The 21,078-nt window shown below is 38.1% G+C and overlaps 1 protein-coding gene and 1 long non-coding RNA gene across 11 annotated transcripts in view; one reads left to right on the forward strand and one right to left on the reverse strand.

The window, feature by feature from the left end:
- LOC117151112 overlaps positions 1–21,078 on the reverse strand; it is a 157,055-nt gene that overhangs the window by 4,995 nt on the left and 130,982 nt on the right. The gene's annotated exons all lie outside the window — the stretch shown is intronic.
- LOC100745508 (regulating synaptic membrane exocytosis protein 1) overlaps positions 1–21,078 on the forward strand; it is a 150,009-nt gene continuing 128,931 nt past the window's right edge. For 6 of the 9 annotated variants that reach the window (XR_004462446.1, XM_012390206.3, XM_024370343.2 and 3 more), the window contains exon 1: positions 125–559. The gene's annotated coding sequence lies outside the window, so the exon portion shown is untranslated. The other 3 variants (XM_033322972.1, XM_033322973.1, XM_033322971.1) reach the window with 3 other exon arrangements.

Here is a 21,078-nt window from a genome sequence, read left to right on the forward strand (position 1 = left end):
GAGTGGTTCGCTCGGTGGGAGAAACAGGAGACCCGGGCAGTGCAAGCCGGGCAGCCTGCCCGACGATATCGTCGCTCTAGATATAACGGTGATTCTATTTTTTTGTTTGTCCATTCTCCGTCAAGTTGGTCGCTCGCCGCGAGTTTTTCTTTGCGCGTCTAATAAAGCGGGCATGCGCGCCGTCGCTTTTTCCAGCCACGGAGAACCGCGTATAGGCACACCTTGTACTTAGAACTTGACACATACCTATAAATACACATATATACGTACGCGTACACACAGGTATACACGTACATCAGGTACACGCAGCGCGTGAACATACGTGTCCGCGCGCACACATTAACTACGCATAGACGCTAAAACCAACTACGGGAAACAGAGAGTAAAGAAACACACTGTTTGTTAAAAATACACGTATCGCTACTTAAGTGGCCACGTACGTTTGTAGAATATACGGGAGCACGTGTATCCATCCGGAGGGGCAGCTGAACGCGAGAGCGCGGCTGAAAGAACGCACGCATTTCCCCGCTCGGAAGCTTCCGCAGCTTTCAAGTAACAGGTTGGTCATTCCGGCTCTTCTCTTAAAACCGCTTTCGCGCGTTTCCATCGACCTCTCGAGTCGCGGTTACTTCCATCGTCTCATCTCTCTATGCTTCCTTATCGTGTACTTCAAATCGATGTCAAATCATCGATGTACATTTCACGCGTTCCAACAAATTCGTTCTCCTCGTTACAGGTGAGATGATAATACGTATTCTCTCTCGGTTCACGTTTCGATCAGAGGATACGCTCGATCCATAAAGTGGACTAGAAACCGTTCAACGGTATAGAGACGTTTCCGTCTGGTATAATTGGAAATGGTTCGCCTAATTGGTTGCCGTCGATGTGTTTTTCATCGTGGCCGATCCCTGAATAGCCGAACCGATGACACTGGTAATTAATTGGCCGAGGGTTCTTTCGTCTTTTAAACTTTCATACTTCGATTCTATGGCATGTGTGGTTTTCCGTGGGAAACGAGCCACGCATGCAAGCGTAATTTCGAGATGGTTTTGATCCTGTTTTAATCGACTAATTTCCGCTCCTATTTCCCCGATTCCCTAGGAACGTTCCATTCTGTCGACGATCTCTTGTGCTTTTCGCCTCTTATCGCGCGGTTGCCTTCGCCTCGGGCGTACGTTGATCGAATGTTCGTCGAACAAAAAGAACAGCTGCTTGTTAATTACTTTTCAACGATTCTCATGGTTTCGCGATTGCATGGCGATCTTATCGTTTGGATTCCGCGCTAATCTGCGAACGAGAGTAAGATGGAACGTTGCGAGAGAAAGCGAAAATGCATATTTTATTTTTAATGTTAACACTAGATACATTTGCGAGCGTCGTGACGCGCGCATTGATTGCACGCGACGCGTGTAACAGGTCGTGTTAGCAAACACAATCGAATAAATTAACAATCCAGCTCGCAGATACGGGCTTTCTGTACATTTTGTTTGACAGCATTTAATGTTCGTAATATCGCTAAATGAAACGTATGTTTCCCGATTTCTAGTTCATTTGAAATAGCTAACGAAGTATACTCGTAATCATAAATTGGATATTCGTTAGTGTTTAATTTAATTTTTATAAAAATGGTTTTGCTATAAGATCTTTAAAGCGTAGCATAGTTTAGTTCTGTTGTTTCATAATACAAACGATTAACGAGCGTCAACTTTATTTTGTAAGTACAATTTATTTATTCTCATTTTAAATGTACTAGTTGTAAGTATCCGCTGATTTCGACAGAAGCGTATCTGATGATGTTCTCTGTTAAAGTATTTACGTGGTTTCAAACAATTTATCGTTTGATAAGTGATACTCGACAAATTGCACAATTATACTTTTAGCGAAGTAGAGTATTTTTTGGATTCAAAATCCGATAGTAATGAAAATTTCACGACGTATACGGATATGCTTTTTAATATATAAAAAGTGTTATATAATTATTATACAATAATTGGTTAAAACATTGGAATGAATACGTAAGCGTAGTGAATATGTTGTTAAAAAGAAATGATTCCTGAATTTACGTACACTTTTAGTACGTATGTAAAATAAAGATAATCTATAGCAACATGAACACACATGTATACGCGATCTATCGGTGGTATATATTTTTCGTTGACCCACATTCATCTCTTGTTTTATGAAACCGAAGAATTATTAAAGACCGCATATGATTCTTTTTTATCATCTGAATTCGTTTATTCAGATAATTTGTTAAGAATTAAACACTTGTTTTGTTAAAAAGCGGTACTTATGCTTCTACCAAGGCAAAATTTACGTCGTCGTATCTTATTCAGTTTTAGAGGAGAAATAATAATCGATCGATACAGGCAATAAACAAATACTACTATTTTCTTTGAAATAATAATGTTATTATAATTTATAACATTGTAAATTTCTAGATCGTTTCTTAAAAATAATTATATATATAAATATGAAGGCAATATTAGCGAAATAACTGTAATTACTTTTCTATCTATCAGTTTCACATATTTCTGTCATACCTATATTTTCATTTCAATGTGCTCAATTGTACTTTCAATTTTACCTAATAAAGTATCAGAAAGTGAACGTATAGCACTGGAAGGAAGCTTTTTTAAGCTCAATTAATATCTACTCATTCAAAAATTATATTTCATTGTAATTCCTCGAATTACATAATTTTACCTTCTATTTTCCAAATGTTGCCATGTATTTTTTCATCGGAGGAACACGCGAGAAGTTACATGGATTAATTAATTAACGAACGTCGCGGCAATTTTCCCCACGGATTTTCTTCGATTTTATCGTCGACGAAATCGCGTGCTGCGTTCGCGCGCTAAAGGTTTGCTAGGTTTCTTGATGGCAATTTTCCTACATCTTATCGTCACGTACAAAAGTTTACGGCGGATCGGGTTATGTTAAGATTAAGTTTTTCGTTCGAATTTTCCGAAGGGATTTATACTCGATCCAATTTCGATTTTCGACGCAGTGCTTCTGCAAGCGCTTACGATGTTATCTATCGATCGATCTGTTTGTCAAATCGCGAATTCATGACAATTTCGTCAATCTTCAGTCCTCCTGTAATTACATTTCTTATTAAAAGTTGGTAGCTATATTCCCCATTGATTGTGTATTTTTCCTATACCAATAAACACGTTTGCAGTTCACATTTTAACAGTTAATCGTGATAAAAGTGAATATCTTTTTGTGATTTTTATCGTGATTATTCCATTATTCTATTTATGACCTTTCGAGGCGAACAATTCTCGAATAAGTGCGAATTATTTTTACATTTGCTAAATTTGGCTATGTGTGTGAGAGAACTCTATAATCGAATAAGTGGACGAGTGATTAAGAAGCTAAGATTAACCGAAGTGTTATGAAAGTTTGATGCATTCGTGAAAATAACGAAGAACATCGAAGAAAGCTTATATAGTCCAATCTAATTATTTCTGAAACTCGCAAAGCGAACTGCGAAACGTCTACTATGAAGGAAATAAATGATCTGGACAATTCCACGAATAAACATGAGAATTTAGTCACGGACAGTATTAATGTTATTATAAATTTAAGATATATAACGTGTTTCTAAATGAAATTTGAAAAATCGCTAAGAGCAACGTTGAACAAGAATAGTTGCATTATATAAATTAAGATATTGCATGTAGATTAAGAAAATAATCATTGAAAATTTTATACGGAAAAGTTCATGTGGAATCTAAGAATCAGTTACAACGTTCTTTAAGTTTGATGGAATTACAAGTTTACTCTTTTTCTATTTCAGCAATGATACATCATGCATCGTGTCGTTTCGGACAAACAACTAATTTTACTTGCTTATCTCATCGATCATAATAATCCACCTCTTTGCCTCTCGGTCTATTGTATCAAACTATTAAAACGGACATTCTCTTTATACGTAACTTCGATGCTCGTAACTATACCTATTGAAAGGATATTAACAAAGAACAATCGTGTATAAAGAAAATCCTGCAATTACGCAATCGTCGAACACTGTGTTTACGCGTTAAAACGCATGCTTCAAGTGGTTGAAAGAACCGAGTCAAGCGATCCAGTTCAGGTCTTTGTTCTTTTCTTCTTCATTCTCGAAGCGTACGGTTAACGAGCCGTTGAAAAGTAGGATGGAAATGTGGTTGGCGTAAGAGATTAGTCGGACACTCGTGCCGAGACTGGTCGTTTTCTATGTCGCGACGGCGCAGCGGATATGTAACGGAGTTGCTGAGTAACTTGGACTTTACAATCTCGAAAACGCAAATTAATCCGTGCCCGGAGTTTCGCTCGGAAGCAAAGCAAACGCTCAGTCGCATGGTTTCCTTTGTATTTCGCGGAATTTGCTCGCCTTTGCTCCTTAGTTCGCGAGTGTACACGCTTCTGGGCTCGTTCCTTCTACACCTTGGTCGTTTCTTTCGTCGGGAATCGCGACGTAAACCGTGAACGTTTCTATTGTTCCGAGCGATTCTTCCAAGATCGTTTAGTATCGACGACAGTACGCCGAAAGGAAGCAAGGAATCTCGTACGTATTCGCACCTCGACCCATCTCACCCTTCTTTAATAACACGGTTGCCTGTGGACGACGTCCCTTTCCTCTCGCCTTTTCCTTTCCGTCTCTCTCGCATGAGGAATACTAGCTCCGCCAAGAAACTTACGACCCTCTATCCCCGCCCTCCTTCTCACTTCTCTTTCTCACATCTTCCCGGCAATATCGCGATTCTGTGCGGCGGACAGATCGTTCGTGAGCTTCTTCGGAATCCATCCCGTACCTCGAGTCCAGGTTCTCGCGTGGGAGGACCTGAATAGGATCTCTCGTATTTTATTTTTTAGCTGGCTGAAGTATATTTTTAGCTTGCTCAGTGATCGGTAGCTTGACATTTGACCGGCCGCGTAGGCTTTTCTTTGAACTTTCTACGGAACACGTCGGGTCACATGACTTTCCATGCCTGTTACCCTTGGGAGGCTTTAATTAATGAAGCAACTATTTCGCAAGATTTAAGATATTACAGAGGGTAAATAGATTGGTAAAGAAGGGACGAGGAGCTCGATTTGGCCGAATCGCGCGATACTCTCGTGTAATTCTTAGTTTCTGTGCCAAGTCGTTACGATCCTCCGTGAAGAATTAACGTTGCCGCGGAAATTTATCGTACGATTCGTTCCATGCTTGTGTTCTCCCCATTTTATCTATCCACGTGGAAATCGGAGCAAAGGAGCGTTTGCTCAAGCCCTGGTAAATTGCAAGGTATATTTTACACGCGTTTCGTCAAACTCATAATACTGTTACGTTTTCAAGTCGCTCGTGTCGCGGATCGTGAACGAACGTTTATGATAAACGTCTAAACGCCGGACAAATATTTTTGTTCGCCAACTTGTGAAACGGGCCGAAGGCTACGCGCAACAGAGTATGCTTTACAGCGAAAGAAAATGTTTGCGAAAGAGGGGAAATATATCGGTTATGCTTTGTCAAGGGTAAAACAAAATGGATAAATTATAAAAATAAACGGATAAGACGGACGCAGTTGAGAGACTCGATGGTAAAGTGGTGCAAGTGTATCTTTCTTTAGAAACGAAAGAAGTACGGGAAACGATGTTATAAGATCCATATTTATTTAAAGGATTTCAGAATGAATTTCCAAGCCTTTACGAATGCGTATAATAATGAGTATTTAAAGTTTGAAAACGTTACAAACGTTATAGCTTGACTTTATGTATGGCATTTTCGAATTAAAGATCTTGTCATGTGTTCCAACTTTTCCTTGAGTTCTTTAATTGTATCCGAACACGATGTCCAATTCAACTTTTCTAAATTCGAATTGGATTTGTCAAATAGAAATTAAAGATTGTTCGTCAACCCTTTATAGCGTATAAATTATCCATATATTTATATATTTCAAATTTTAATCCAATCTTTCGTCTGTGCGGTTAGTGTATTTTATTATGGTAAATAGTTGCCCGAGGTAATGTGAATTCCTAGCTTTCCTTAATTCGATTAAATCTACATATTTAGCCTTTTGCCTATAAGCGAATGAAATTCAAATTAACGAATTTTCATTTTATAAAATCAAGATATTCGTTCTCGTTGTTGGTAAAATATAAAAATCTTTTACTTTTAACTTCGCGAGCACTTGAAAGGAACGCCTCTGGGAATCTCGTGATCTTTAAAAGGATAACAAAAAGAAGCATAGTTCATACAGTAGAATTAACTTGTATCGTTAACGTGATTTTGCGAGATAATCGGGATACTCCGACGCATAATTCTGTTCGAGTCTCGCAAATATCTTGAAAAGCTTTTTCACAAATTGAGCTACAATTACTTAGTTCCGATACACGTCAAGCTTCCACGGTGATTGGTCGGATTTTTAAAACGATTTAAAGTTAGACTTTAATGTCCGATAATGTAATACCTTGACGTGATGACAGATTGACATTTTCTCATTTTCGTAAATTAACGCAAGTTACAGTATTGCTCTCGAACGCCCGTTCCACGTATAAACTTGAAAGCGCGTGACAATGTCGATGCAGTTGACATATTGACATCTTAACGCATTGATATCATGACATTTTAGCACTGGCTATGGTATCACCTTTGGTATCAAGTGTGTTCGTCGGTCGGACGAGAGAAATCGCAACGAAATTACTACACTACCAACTACGTGTACGAAACGAAAAAAGATCTCTCGTTTAAATTCGTTATAAATAAAAGTGTTTCATTGGGAGATTAATTTTGTTTACGTATATATATTTTTAGCTATTTAATTAGCATTATCGAAATATTCAAATTATTCTCCGAGAGGACTGATATTAACGAGAGCCACAGTGAATCATGTTTCGGCCAGAGGTTTCTCAATGAGAATACTGTCCTTTTGGAAAACGATTCCGATTCCGATTCCGTTGGTAGACACAATAGAGTCAACAGACGTCCAAGAAAACGTCAGTACATCGGTAATATCAGTAGTATCCGATCCATAGTTTCTGATATCCGATATCACTCTGCTATTCAACTACTTGTTTTCTTCGATGTACGTTGTATGGTTGATTTTCTTTCCAAAGGGTTTTGCGATACTGGGAAACTAACGATTGGTTTAATAAACTGTGCATTTGTTATTGTATCCATTATTTCCGATAAGGACTGTATCGTCGAATGATTCTGGTGTTTCGATAAAGCTAAAATCTAAGAATCCTATTTTTATAATATGTTACAGTGTTCACGTAATATCAGAATTATTTTACCAAAGAATCTGGAAATTGTCAATAGTATCAAAGACAAATCGAAAAGACTATTTTCAGTAATGAATTTTTATTAATAGATTACGATATCTAGTAATTCAGAGAGGGTAGAAGCGAAATATCTACATAGAAACTGATTCAGTCATTGCTATTCGAGGATTAGAAAACATGGAACGTCTGTCAATTGTTCCAACCGAATAATACAGCACATTACAGCGTGTACGATTGAAAATATTCGTGTTCGATATTTTATTTCGCCCACTCCAAGTTCATTCAGAAAATATTTCACAAGATATACGTATTGGATTGCGGGGCAATCCGATAACCGAGAAATTTACAGATGCACGTTCGAAAATTCACAACACCGAAATAAGGATTTGTTTAAAACTGTTCTTCATTTTTAGAGCGATAAAAGAGCCTTCGATAATTTATTAATAATTTATTACACGTTTTTTATTGACCGCTACAATGAACATGATTCAGTTCAAGAAATATCTTCCAATGTTTGTAGAAGTTTCGCATTCGCCGATTATATCTAGTAGAAGGGGAATCAAGAGAACGAAATAAAGCGTTCGAATAATCGAAACTCTCGAGGTAATGTTTCATAAAATCATGTGTGAAATATTGCTGTTTCTTTGAAATATTCTGTTTCGCGGGATACTATGTATGTTGCACTTTATATCGTGAATACATTTATCGTTCACGTTCCATTTCACGTTCCACTGCGAATGGTTATTCGAACGCAAAATCGGTTCATCTGAAACATATGCAACGAATTTTTCTTTTTTAACGTAAGGCTTTTATTTTTTCGTACAGTATCCATTCTACTAAACATACATATTTTTAATCCAATAGAAATCGCTGTCATACGTGTATACATACATGCATAAATACATGCATAAATACATACATACATGCATACATACATACATGCATGCATACATGCATTCATACATACATACTTTGCGACTTGTATTGTATAATTTTTCGACTTGTATTGTATAATTTTCCAGGGTTAACGACCAATCGGCTTTCTTTCTCGTTAACGATTCTTCATGAATATTTCAACGAGCTTCTTGGGGAATTGCCGTTATAATTTCCCACAGTGGTGTGTATCACCTTACTTACTTATTGCAGGAAGGTCATCGGTTGGCCTAGTTCCTTGGTGGCGGCCACGCGATCTGCTGAACATCCTCTCTCATCCATTTTCTCTCGTTCTGTTCCGTATCTTCCCCTGACGCGTCTCGCCCCTCTTGTTTCACGGTTCATGTAGTATTACTTCTACTTACTACTACTTTCAGGATAATAGTAATAATAAACAGAATGAACTGAGAGATCTTGCAGCTTGCTACACGAGGAATTGCTCGACCTTGAAATCCTGTAAGCTTTGATTTCGAAATGCTGATCTTACGCTTGTTTATGAGCACTGTTTACGATATCGCAAGTTTATTTCTGTTAAGCTCGATAGTGAATTATAGTCTATACTTGTACAAATTGTATAAGCATTAGCGTGATATTATATCGCGAAGCAAGCGATGTAAAATCCGATGATATCGTTTAATTATATCGATCTGTTTAATCAATCTGTTTTTCATATTACTAAACTTTTATTTTCTCACCTATTTTTTGAAGACCTTTGATCATCGGCATGGTATAATCTAATCTCTCTTGTAAATGTCAATCGATGAGTAGTTAGCATAAGTTTGATATTTCATCGGATTATTATTCTTTATGTAGTGAAACCTCCGATATCGGAGTTGATAGAGGGACATGATCGTTCGGATTAGGGTATTTTTACATAAAGAAACTAATTATTTATTATCGGGAGTAATATCGTTACAAACTATAGCAAGGAACAATTTTTCTATTAAATCGGATAAACACGTATTAAGTTGCTTTGAATTGTATCCTATTTGTGGCTTAAACCACTTAAATGATCTTTTCCTAATACCGTAAATGCTTCGAAGAGGGAATGCCTTCAACAATAGGTTTACGTACATTTTTACGACTTTTGCAACACTGTGGCCGTTTTCTAGCTTTTGAAGTATCTCTCGTTCCGTTTTAACTGTTAGTATCTATTACACGTTTTCTTCTTCATGCCATTTTATAAACGGCATTAACGCATATAATACCGTTTTCATATTATAGCAACAAAGGAAATATATATTGTTCGGATAACAGAACGTTCAGACATCTGAATAAAAAAGAATCTTTCAATGAGGATTGATATAACGATAGGTCGTTCATATAATTATGCTAACGTATACAGGATGAGTTATTTCTTTAATTTCTTTTAAATAATTATTCGAGCATGCAAACGTCCGTGTAACTAAATTAACTGAATATCCTATAATAAACGTCCGTAATAATGAAGTTTCTAATTATCTAATTATCGCTATACTATACTTCAATGCAGTTTCTCCCAATGATAGTCAATTAACGAGTCGATACACCGTCATCTGCGTGCACACGACGTCTGAAATGATTGCAGGAAGCAACGCAACAACGTAACTGGCCGTGTATCGATATCACGATACAAATCAGCACCGGCTGTTATCGTGATCGGTTGTCGACGGCAGAACAACAATTTCGCCGAGTGATTACTCGATCGGAAAAGCTGCTCGAGGATCTTCTCTCTTTCTCGGCCACTGAAGGATACGGTGGTCGATAGAAAAACGCGCTTGCGTTTCCTATTTCTCCGGAATATGAACGCGAACATGATGATCGGTTGACCCAGTTTCCTCCGGTTTGAACATCAGTTTCGGATTCGTTGGAAATTAGGCTGCGAAGAACCGCAAAGAGGATGCTCACCAAAGCTAACGACTGCAGGAAAACAAACAGCCGCGCGTTGCAATTGTGTCGATTCTTTCTCGAGAAAGTTTCTCGCAGCCACGCGAGACGACCAGCTTTAATTTTGAAACGACACGTCACGAGTGAACTTTTTAGAGGACTGGTACAAGAAGGGAAAAAATCGCTGGAGAATCTTGGCTCGTTTTCTCGTTTCGTTCGAAGAAAGTTTCGTTTTTTTAGAACGCGTTCAGTTCCACGAAGGTTGCAGAAGTTTCGCGTGCTCGACGTTTACCAAGACTCGACCGATGGATTTTTCGTGTTTATGTTCGCCGTATTGGTCTTTAATGCGTTCACGATCGGGGCAAATTGAACTGTAATTACGTTTTCAATGATGCACGTAGCTTTCTTATTACGGAATTACACCAATCGATGTTCTACTTTTTTCCTTGCGGTCGGATGAATTGTGGAAATTAAAGCCTATACAAATGTCCGTTTTTTGGACGCGCGGTAACCGCACCGTGCCGGAATAGCAATTTCGACATCGATAATCTTCCCGCATACGGTATATCATGCGTATCTTCGTACTCCAGCGTGTAGCGCAAAAGGAAAGAAACGAACGAGCGTATTAATGAAAAATAAAAAAGCGAACTCGTGGTATGGCGGTAGAGAGAGAGATTACCCTTTATGTTAAAAATCCGTGACCGCCTCTGTGCGGTTTTCCGATGGCGAACGAAACGTTCGAAACATAGCTAAAAAGTATTCATAGAAATTTTCGTCACTGCAAAGAAGAGAAGAATTCTATATTCAAACGGACAGAGAAGAATAAAATCCGTGAATATCGTTCACGGTACACTTCGTTCTGTGTATTACCTAATTACGTATTACCTAATGCCACAAACACAAGCACAACTTGAGATTTACGACGAGATCATTTAAGTAGCCAAGTGTACGAAATTTTAGTTCCTGTCCGATTAAATGCAGTTCTACCGGTTGAATCGGCTTATCTAAACACGAACCTCCATCATATGAATGTAAAGCCGTGAATAGCAGAGAAAAATTAATGAATTAATTAATTACCTAATTACCTAAAACATTCAGCGGTTTTCTTAAAATCAAAGTATCCTACGAAATAATGTTATCCTATGTTTTCTTCTTATTTTTATAAAGGAATCGCTCCAAGTCTTCTTGTACATATTATTCGATCAGATTCTGTGTAAAACCACTAACAGACCTCCTCCGTCTGAGTAACAAGTGCCATTTTATTAGGAGTCCACGCGCACGCCGTTAAATCTCTTTTACTGTGTCTGTTCGCCTCTTGCGCTGCTTTCGTGGCCGTCGTGAAAACACATCTCTTCGCCGCCTTGAAAACTTATATATATATACATGTCTACATACATGTATATATATATATATACATACATACACGTATATATATATATATACATACATACATACATGTATATATGCGTCTTTTCTTGATCATAAGTCACATAGTAGGAGCGAAGGGAGAGTTGCGTAAAGGAAGGTAAGCAGAAGCCACGGCGTTTCGCTCAGTCAGATCGACGTAAAAGTAGAGAGCTCTTGATGGTATCAAAGGAGCCATTATGCGTTTTCGTGTATTCGCTGCATCGAATATCCCCGGGCCCTTTAATGTTCCTTAGACGAAACTTTCCACGACGTCGATATGCTTGCCTGCAATGAAAATGTGCGGATGATCTTTATATCGCCGCTTCCCATTTTATTGGAATAAATTTATCGGTGGTACTTTGACTGCGGTATCGGTGCCGTTTTACTGTTATATTGATTGTTACTGGTTCTCTTTGAATATTACTTTCTACGGTGACATTCATAACGAAGAGGCAAGGGTGTCTAATTGTTAAAGAAAGAAGGCTTTGATTTCGCGCAATGAAAAGTATCATCGGTTGAAAAATACTACGCACGATTAGCCTTCGTTAAATATATGATACTCTGGGAAAAAAAGTATTCTTAGCAAAAAGTTATCTTTATATCTCATTTTCTTTATGACACCATTTGAGTTTCATCAGGGGTTCCTTTCATACCGCTAATAACAAAGAGGATAATTAGGCGCCCTGTTGTGAATGATACCTACTATATCTCGCGTAGTCGATCTAATATCATGGATAGGGGCGAAACAAAACGAAAGATCCAATTAAACTAAATGCTCGTAAAGAGTAGACTTAGTTTAGCGGAGTTTTATGTATTTATAGGAAATTCGAAGGCTTATAAGTGTATGTAACGCATGTAAAGTACAAAAATTAAGTAGGTGGAATTAATCTGTGCTTAGGTTTCGTTCTTTTAATTATATTAATAAAAATACGAATTTGCATAAAAATTCGCAGTCTACTTATAGCGAATATAAAAACGATTATTTACTTTTTCTATAAACAAATAACATGGGGTTCGTTTTCTAATAGTCCCGTAATATGTACCAGTTTTGCGAAATAGCTGGTACTTTTTAATTAAATTTCATGTTCCGTATTCGCTGATCAAAAGACTCCAAAGTGTACTCTCTTTGATGCAATAAAGCTAATAAGCGTTCTGTAAATTTCTTTTAATATTCTATATATATATATCTATATATATATTTCCTTGTTCTGTGCTTCTTGGATGACGCAACAAGTCTTAAAGGATCAGAAAGAACTTCGTTTCAAAGAAACATTTCTTGAACTTTGACATTTGAACAATTACATTCGATTAGCAATAGGTTGAGTATAATTGCAAGCTCTATAATCATAGAAGAATGCAATGTTCTCGATAATGATTTAAGATTCGTTGTATAATCGCATTTTCCTCGTTTACTCTGCTTTCACAATTTTCCTCTATCTTTAATGAATTTTATTCTCGCATCGAATATAAGCGAATTCTCTGCAAAATTGTGCAAAAGAATAGACTTATACATCACGCCTATTCCTATGTCTATTTAAAAAAATGTTGCGAGCATTTGGCAATCATTTTTCGCTGTACAGCGAAGTAAATTAATAGGTTTTTGCTTTTAATTATTAGCTGCTTTTTATTATTGCTATTAATAGATATGACTACTTCGCTATCGTTATCGACAGTTTATACCGAATAATTGGCAAGTACACCTGAATTTCGCGTTACACAATGTTAGATACGAAACGAAATATTTGTGCTCAGTATTTTCAACTTATCGACAAGTTGATCTATATCGGCTTTTCTGACACACGCAACATTGAGCGATAGAAAACCTTAGAACGGTTCAGGCTATGTTTCGCCATCGCCTGTGTACGTCTCTCTTTATCGCGATGAGACCATTGCAACTCGAGCATAAAGTTCATGAAATATCTGAAACCCGATGCGCACTGCATTGATTGGCAAAACAAAAAAGACCGTCCGGGTTTTGAACGTTTTCAAGCATCATCCATTGGCGGAAAAAACAATGCTCGATGAAGGTAAAAGTGCAATTCGTGGTGTGACGAACACGAGAAACGAAAAATGTAATTAAATACTTTGTCTTATAGAAGTCGAGAGCATGAAATAATTTCACATTTTCTGGAAACGTGGTTATTATTAATTCACTCGTTCCTGAAACATTTACGTGTTTCTGTCGTTGAAAGATAACTACACGCTTGTGCAAAATGCAAGAAGAGAAGGTGTAAAAAGTATACAGAATTCACGTAATACGCGAAGCAAAGAAAAGCCGAAGCACAAGCACGCATTTGCATTTGATCCTGTTACGACCCTTGAATCTTTATTTCCCGATCTTGCTCTTACTTCTATAAATACTTTTACATGTTCAATACGAAATTGAAACACAAGAATTCACATTTATCATTAACGATTCTTGCTCAAACTCTTGAGAAGTACGTTTTCGATATTAAAAAGAATACAACGAATCGAGATCGACTTCAAGAACGTAGTAGGATTAAACTAGTAACAGGAGTGGATCTAGAAAATGCGTACGAAGTTCCACTTGGTGACGACGAATTACGCGAGATAAATCTAGTGTTCTTCGGGTCAGAACACGGATATCCGAGAGAATTTCAGGATGTCGGCATCGCTCTTACAAACGGAGAGTTTCGTGATACGATAAAGACCATTTAGAGTCGTAGAAAGTCAAAGTCAGACTTATACAAAGCCAGAATTGTCAGAGGTGTACGAGAGAGCAGAGAGCAGTCGCAGTTACAAAGTGGCAAGATAAATTCAGACCGCCGAAGGTTGCAGCGTTGAAGAATGAACCGGCGCGAGTGCTTCGTAGCATAAATCTCCGCCTGAAACCACCAATGGAAACTTGTCGGTGCAATTGCTATTAAAATTTATGTACCGAACCATCCATTATTTCAAATATACGAGAAGTTTAAACGAGCTTCGCGACCGATCAGTAAAACCGTCCATCTCCATCGCTGATCCATTTCTGAACGACATACGCTATTGCTCATAAGCATCTGGACAGTTTGATAGATTTGTGGTACGGATTGTACTTCTTCGTTTTATCAATATCCTAGTTATACTACACACGTTCACAAGTGTATGGAGATTTTGACCGACTTGCGTTAACAATATATGTGAACGTTGCTTATTATTTTCATTTATTCATCATTATAATCCTTGGCTTTCGGCTTAGGATAGTTTCCAGTTAACATTGATATTTTATCACATCGATTACTTATGCTACTTTATATTCCAACTTATCCTAGTGTGGTATACATATGGCAGTATGATACAACGTTAAATCTACGAATTAACGATAGCGGTCTTTACTATGTTATTCTGGAATTAAAGAGATACGTCATACGAAATTAAAATTCTTTATTTTAAAATCTTATCATATATTAATCGTGACGCTGTATCCACTTGGAAGATGATTTTCTTAAAAACTAACTCACGGATGAAAAAAATTGTATTTTACATTTTGGATTTATTTCTACAGAAGTAATCGCCTGCTGTCTACTCGTGCGATATATTCGGCTAACATTTTCCACGTCATTGTAGGCTGTTTGTTTAGAATTGTGTAATTTAGATCGTATCCTGTAAAAGATATCTAAATATCTCTATCCAGACACACTCGAGCGGTAGCGTGCGATACTTTAGTTTCTCGGGAGTCTAAAAACAACGCTAAAAACGGCGACAAAGGAAGATAGCGACGTGGGCTTTGCAATGTCGCTCGAGGCAGGTCGTTTGAGATATTCCGGCGACAAGCGGAGAACGTACTTTCGAACACCTGTAACTAGATCGATCGAAGAAGCCTTGCCGCAAAGCACGACACTCCATGTACATACCTACACGCCTTGTGCGTGTTCATGTGCGTGTCTGGTCTAGTAGCGCCGTAGGAAAACATAATTTATCCTCGAGCAAGAAAAACTTACATAGTAAAACGGATTAAAGTAACGATGCTTTGCTATGGTGTACTGTGATGGAAACTAGCGGTGGACACCGTGCTCAGGTCTTTTTTTCCTCCGACGAGAGTCCAGAACGAATAGGGTTTCGGACACCTGTAGCTATATCGATCGGTCGAGGTCGGTCGACAGCCCTCGACCTCGAAACCACCCCTTTGCCAGTGGCACTCCAGAGAGGAGGGGAAGTTAAATTCAATCCTCTTTCCCTGCTGCTCGACCACATCGACAGCTAGCGACTCCGTCTTTTCCGCCTTGTACACCCGAGAAATTTAATGTTCTCTCGATCAGCCTGTGGCTGCTGCGTTAGTCTGGCTACGGGAACAAATGTGTCTGTGGCTCGATTTAGATCGAAGTTTGAAAAGGATTTCGGGAGAGGAAAAAAAAGTCCGGTGAAGAAGCTTTGTCACTGGATTACGTGCTACTCCAATGAGATGCGTTGATGTGTGCATAGTTTTAGATCGGGATTTTGGTGCTTAGCCCGAATGAATGCTTGGTTACGCAAGAGTAATTAATTTGATGCGAAGATTCACCGCAGCCGTGAGTAGTTAGAATGGGTTAGTGTACGTTTGTGTTATTTCTCATTAAGGGATTAGCGTAGAATGAAGTTGAACTTTGAGCGTTCGTAATTGTGGAATATTAAAATGATGTTTGCTGCGATGAAACAGTATCGAAAAGTTAATTCGTTTGTTAAGCAAATGTACAAAGTATTAGAAGAAGTCTTTGAGGCTTCTGGGTATTGTAGTAGATATTAATTAACAGGAATAAAAATGTTCAATCGATATAGATCCTAAAATTGATAGTTCTAATATAATTTTGTATTTTCTTCTTGGGATATGTAATGGTCCTATTTCATCTTCATATATCAATCAATCTGACACTATGTTTTTATCAGAGAAGAGCTAGTGAAGTTACGTAATTTGCGACAGAATTTTTGTTCAACTGTTAAATAATTGAGTAATATTCGCCCTGTAAATGTTATCGACGCTTTCGCTTTTCCCAACGGAAGAGGCACAATGTTTCCTGGAAAATTAAATCGTGAACTACTTTCAGTTTAAAATGCTGCCACGCGAATAATAAATTCTATCAATAATATTACATTAGTGGAACGAAAGTTCTCTCAACTTTTCTACCTTCGCAAAAAGAACGTGCGAAACAAGGAAGCGTTAATTTATAACGTAATTGAAAATGGTGCGCAACGTAGTTCAAGCTTTCATAAATAATATCCAGTTAAATGTTCACTGCAGCATAATTCAATTTCTTGCTAGATCTCATTAAAAAAACTCTATAAAAGAGAAACGTATTCTACTTTTTATGGCTTATACTTTGGATGTATTTGTTATTATGCTAGGCAATGTATCAAACGAACATAACATTTGCGAGGTGTATACATAGAACCACGATTTAACCGTGTTTCTGCCTTTTCCTTCTTAAGTTGAGCGTGTGTTTTTGGAGCTGCTAATCTTTATTCTAAGATCTTAATTGCTGTATAACATCGTACGACGAAATACAGGAAGTTAATACATTTATAGTCGTAGAATGCTTCAAGGAAGTATTATGTGAGTAAACTATAAAGTGTAAGATAAATTACTTGTCATTGATATTTCAGTCTACTTATTCGTATTTTCGCGTGTTATTATCACGTGTCGTGTTGCTTTTAGAAAAAAAATTAATGCTGACAAAAATTTCGTAGGTGAATATAGGCGAAGTCTGACAACGTAGTAACCTCGTGTTATATTGCATCATCGATTTATTATTTTAAATATGAATTTTCGAAAGCGAGGAAAAAGTATGCTACATTAATTACATCTTGCGAAGCTTGTAACGGAATATCGATTCATATCATGCAAGTACCATAATATTGCAGGAGTGGCATACTATTGCTAATAAGGGAAATTGAGATACTAATGGACCACGTTTCTAAAAGATTGAATTAATTCAATAAATTCCTGTAAGTATTTTATATAAAATGGAAAATAATATATTGAACTAATATTTACGGTAGTAGTGAAGCGAAAAAAAAGATAAAAATAGACACATATATAGTATTAACTCAAGTTTGTAAATATTTATAGATATAAGTGTCCAAATAACGATTAAGAGATAATGATCTTAATGAAACCAAAACAGCGTAGGAAGACGGAAGAGCGGAAATAGGAGAAATACAAGTTAATTAATCCTTGACTTTTATCAGAGATTAATCCAGGAATTACAGATTCAGAAATCTTCGTTCTATTTTTAAATATTCTTATATTTTTATACGTTAACAACTTTGTACGAATCATAGGCAGGAAAATTACAGACAAATTGGCATGTATTTGTGACTACGAATTAACTCGAGAATGAAAGAATGGCGATCAGCGTAAAATCGAGTGTACGTATTCGAGCGATAAGCAACGAAACAGCAATAAACAGCGTCGAAACAACGAACGTACTTCTCTACTTATACTGCCAATATCCTATTCGCTGGCAACTTCGCCGATGTCGTTTCATTAATGTTCAACTTCAGTTAACCACCCCGTAAAACGTTCGTAACGAACCGTTCGTCCGATGTTAATCCGTAAATCCGATGCACCGATTTTCGCGAGTAGTCTCGAGACGGCGGAACATTTTCACGATCGGAATATTCGGACGGTTTATTCGATCCGTATATAGTAGAACTGAGATCATATGCAGAGAACGGAAACACGAGAACACGTAGCCGGGCTTGGCTTACAAATAACCGTGCATGGCAAACGTGTCAAGAAGCGGAATAACTTTCTGCCTCGGCAGCGGGCAAGCGATCGACTACGAAAACGTAGCCTGATTATGCATACAGGAAACTTCCAGCTGAGTTCTCGCTACCGGGTACACGCTCGGATACCCGATAACTTGTCGTAGATACTACTCACCTATCGACGATATTCGATCGGATATTCGTGCCGTTGCGTTCGATCGATTGCGTCGGGACGTCGCGTTAATTCGCCTCTTATCCTCCTCCGTGCTTCCTGATGAAATACATACGCATGTACGATCCGATAAATCAACGAGAACTCGCGGAACGTCCGTAAACTTGCTCGGATCCACGAGTTCTCGCATTTCAGATTATCGAGCGGTGTTTCGACGTGTTCCACGTTCGCGCGGATCACGCGAGATTGCTTCGTTACACGTTCTGGCAGGGCCGACACGGCCACCCCTGTGACCGTAATTTTTCAATGAGTTAAGTAAACATAGCCACGTTACTCACAGTCGGCTACAAAGCAGGTGAATGCGCCTTATCGGACACAGATCGGACCTTCGACCCTCTATCGGGTCTCCCCGATCGTTCGTAACATTTTTATGACGGCCTTATCGTGGCCAAGCCCTTTCTCTGCCCTCCCTATTTTCTGGCCGATTTTATCTGATCCGCTCGTGTCCCAAGCCGCCCTTCGATTTCTGATGCTTTCGTTCGTCGCGGTCCCCTTCGCCCTCAGCCGAGGTAACGTTTTCTCCGATTGCGACGGCTTCAACAATGCTGCTTGTATCAGCCCCGTTAACAGACGCATTAATTCTTCAACGTGCTCGCTGATCCAGTGGGATTACCAGTTATACGTTCGAGGATCTTCCCGAGGATCCGCAAGTTCGACATTCAAGAATTCGAAATTCCGATCGCGTTTCAGCAGCGATTTCGCGGTGACGTATATAGGGACACTGCATTATTGATAAGGAGTCTCAGACACGTGGCCGTTGAGAAGTTTATTTTTGATCGAGCGGAAAGACGTTTGAGATCCCGTGATACGTTTCTTCTTTTTTCTTTATTTCTTTTATTTTGATTTTAGGGAGTTTGGAACGCGGCAAGAGGGTGAAACGGAGGAAATGGGGAAACGCGAATATTCTCAAAGTGAAGTGGAATTCTTGTTAGCTATTCATAGGGAAACTACCGAACAGGTTATATATACGCAAGAGAGTTTGAGATCTGGAGTCGTGCAAGTTGGTTTTATCTGATTTCGGAAAATTAGTGTTCAACGTTTAGCGGTGCGATAGAGTCAGTTCCGTCTGAAAATTTAGTTCTGATTCCATTATTCCTGTTAATATCGCTTATAAGCTTGTCCTCTTGTGTATTATGCGCGTTGTCATTGTTCCAAATGTATAGTTTCTTTAACTTCTTTCTTTTCCAATAAACGTTACTAGTAAGTAACAGTAGTTCGAGTTATAAGAATTTCTTCGTTTCGATAAAACGGAATAACGCGTTATTATTTTGCTATTAAAGAGATCAACAAAATTATTCAAATATGTTGATAAGTAAAAGTAATACAAATAGACATTTACGAATAGTACAATTTGAGCAACGCTATCGATGCATTAATCTATTGATAACAGAGGCAACGCGAAACATAATCGTCTAGTATCAACAATATCGCAAGAGAAATAATTCATAGAAGAGTAGACAATCTATCGAATTTTATGCAAATCCTGAAGCAGCATATTTTCAAGATTCCAAGGTGCAATATACTATAAAAATCGACTTTTTGGTCCCTCTGAGCGATAAAACTCCTGCAAATCGTGGCAAGCTTTATTTGCAGAATATTTTAGCGATCGTCCCTCGTAAGGCCTCCGAGGAAAAGCGAATATTTTGCGTCTCCCTTCGACGAATGATAAAAATAAATGCGGCATTGTCGTGAAAAATGTTTTCTACCGCTTTAAAGAGCGAGATATCGCGACGACGTGTGCGCAATTACAAGCAACGCCGGCGCTAAATTTCGACGAATTGAATTTGTATTTCTTGCTTTTTTCGCTAGGTTTGAATAGAGCAGGGTGGACAAGAGAGGTGAGTCTTCGTTGTAATTCTAGCCGCGGACTACCCAGGGGATCCGTTTTCCGAAATAACGAAAAACAAGCAGCTTCGCGAACGTGAGACTCTTTCCGCATACGAAAAAGAAACTTTTACCGCGAACGACATGGGATGGTTTCCAAATAAAAATTGGGCAAATCTATACCATTGTCGTTCTTCTTTTTTCTTCGATCTACCTTTGTCGACAACCTTCGTCACCAAACTGTGATTATTCCCGTTTTCCCGTATACGATTTCGATTGTAATTCATTTCTGTTTAATTACGCTCCTCTTTTAGAAGTACTTTGTGTATACGAGATACACTTAATTTGTAATTTAGTTAGCGTCGTTTCGTTACATCCGTAACCCTCAATTTGTTTCTGTATGATTTCCATTTCCCGAGATTACAAGTTTCGGGAATACATTTTATACGAGTAGGTTCAGATATAAATACACAATGTATAATCTTATTACACGAGCGTTATTATATTTGTTTCTACTTTTATTAAACATACGCTCTGAATTCTGCAAATACCAACTTTGCTTGCCTAACTCTCTAAAATTTCATTCTCACCACGCATTGACCGTTCTTCTTAAAGACATTCGGCTCTACATATGTACAAATGCACACCCTTATATACGCATTAAACATGCCCATTGTCGTCGGCTCACGCACGAATTCCCCGAACTTTAACTTTCTGAACCTTCGTCCATATTAATGCTTTCATTCTCGTTTATTGTTAAAAGTCGTTGTTAATTTTAGTTATTGCTGACTTTTGATCTAGCGGAGTGGTTGTCTCGTGCGTATATCTAAATTCAATAAACAATTCAGTTTATTTAATCCTCTGAGTCTATGGCTTTGCCG

This window comes from Bombus impatiens, unplaced genomic scaffold (genome assembly GCF_000188095.3).
Source record: "Bombus impatiens unplaced genomic scaffold, BIMP_2.2 scf_0739, whole genome shotgun sequence".
Taxonomy (NCBI): domain Eukaryota; kingdom Metazoa; phylum Arthropoda; class Insecta; order Hymenoptera; family Apidae; genus Bombus; species Bombus impatiens.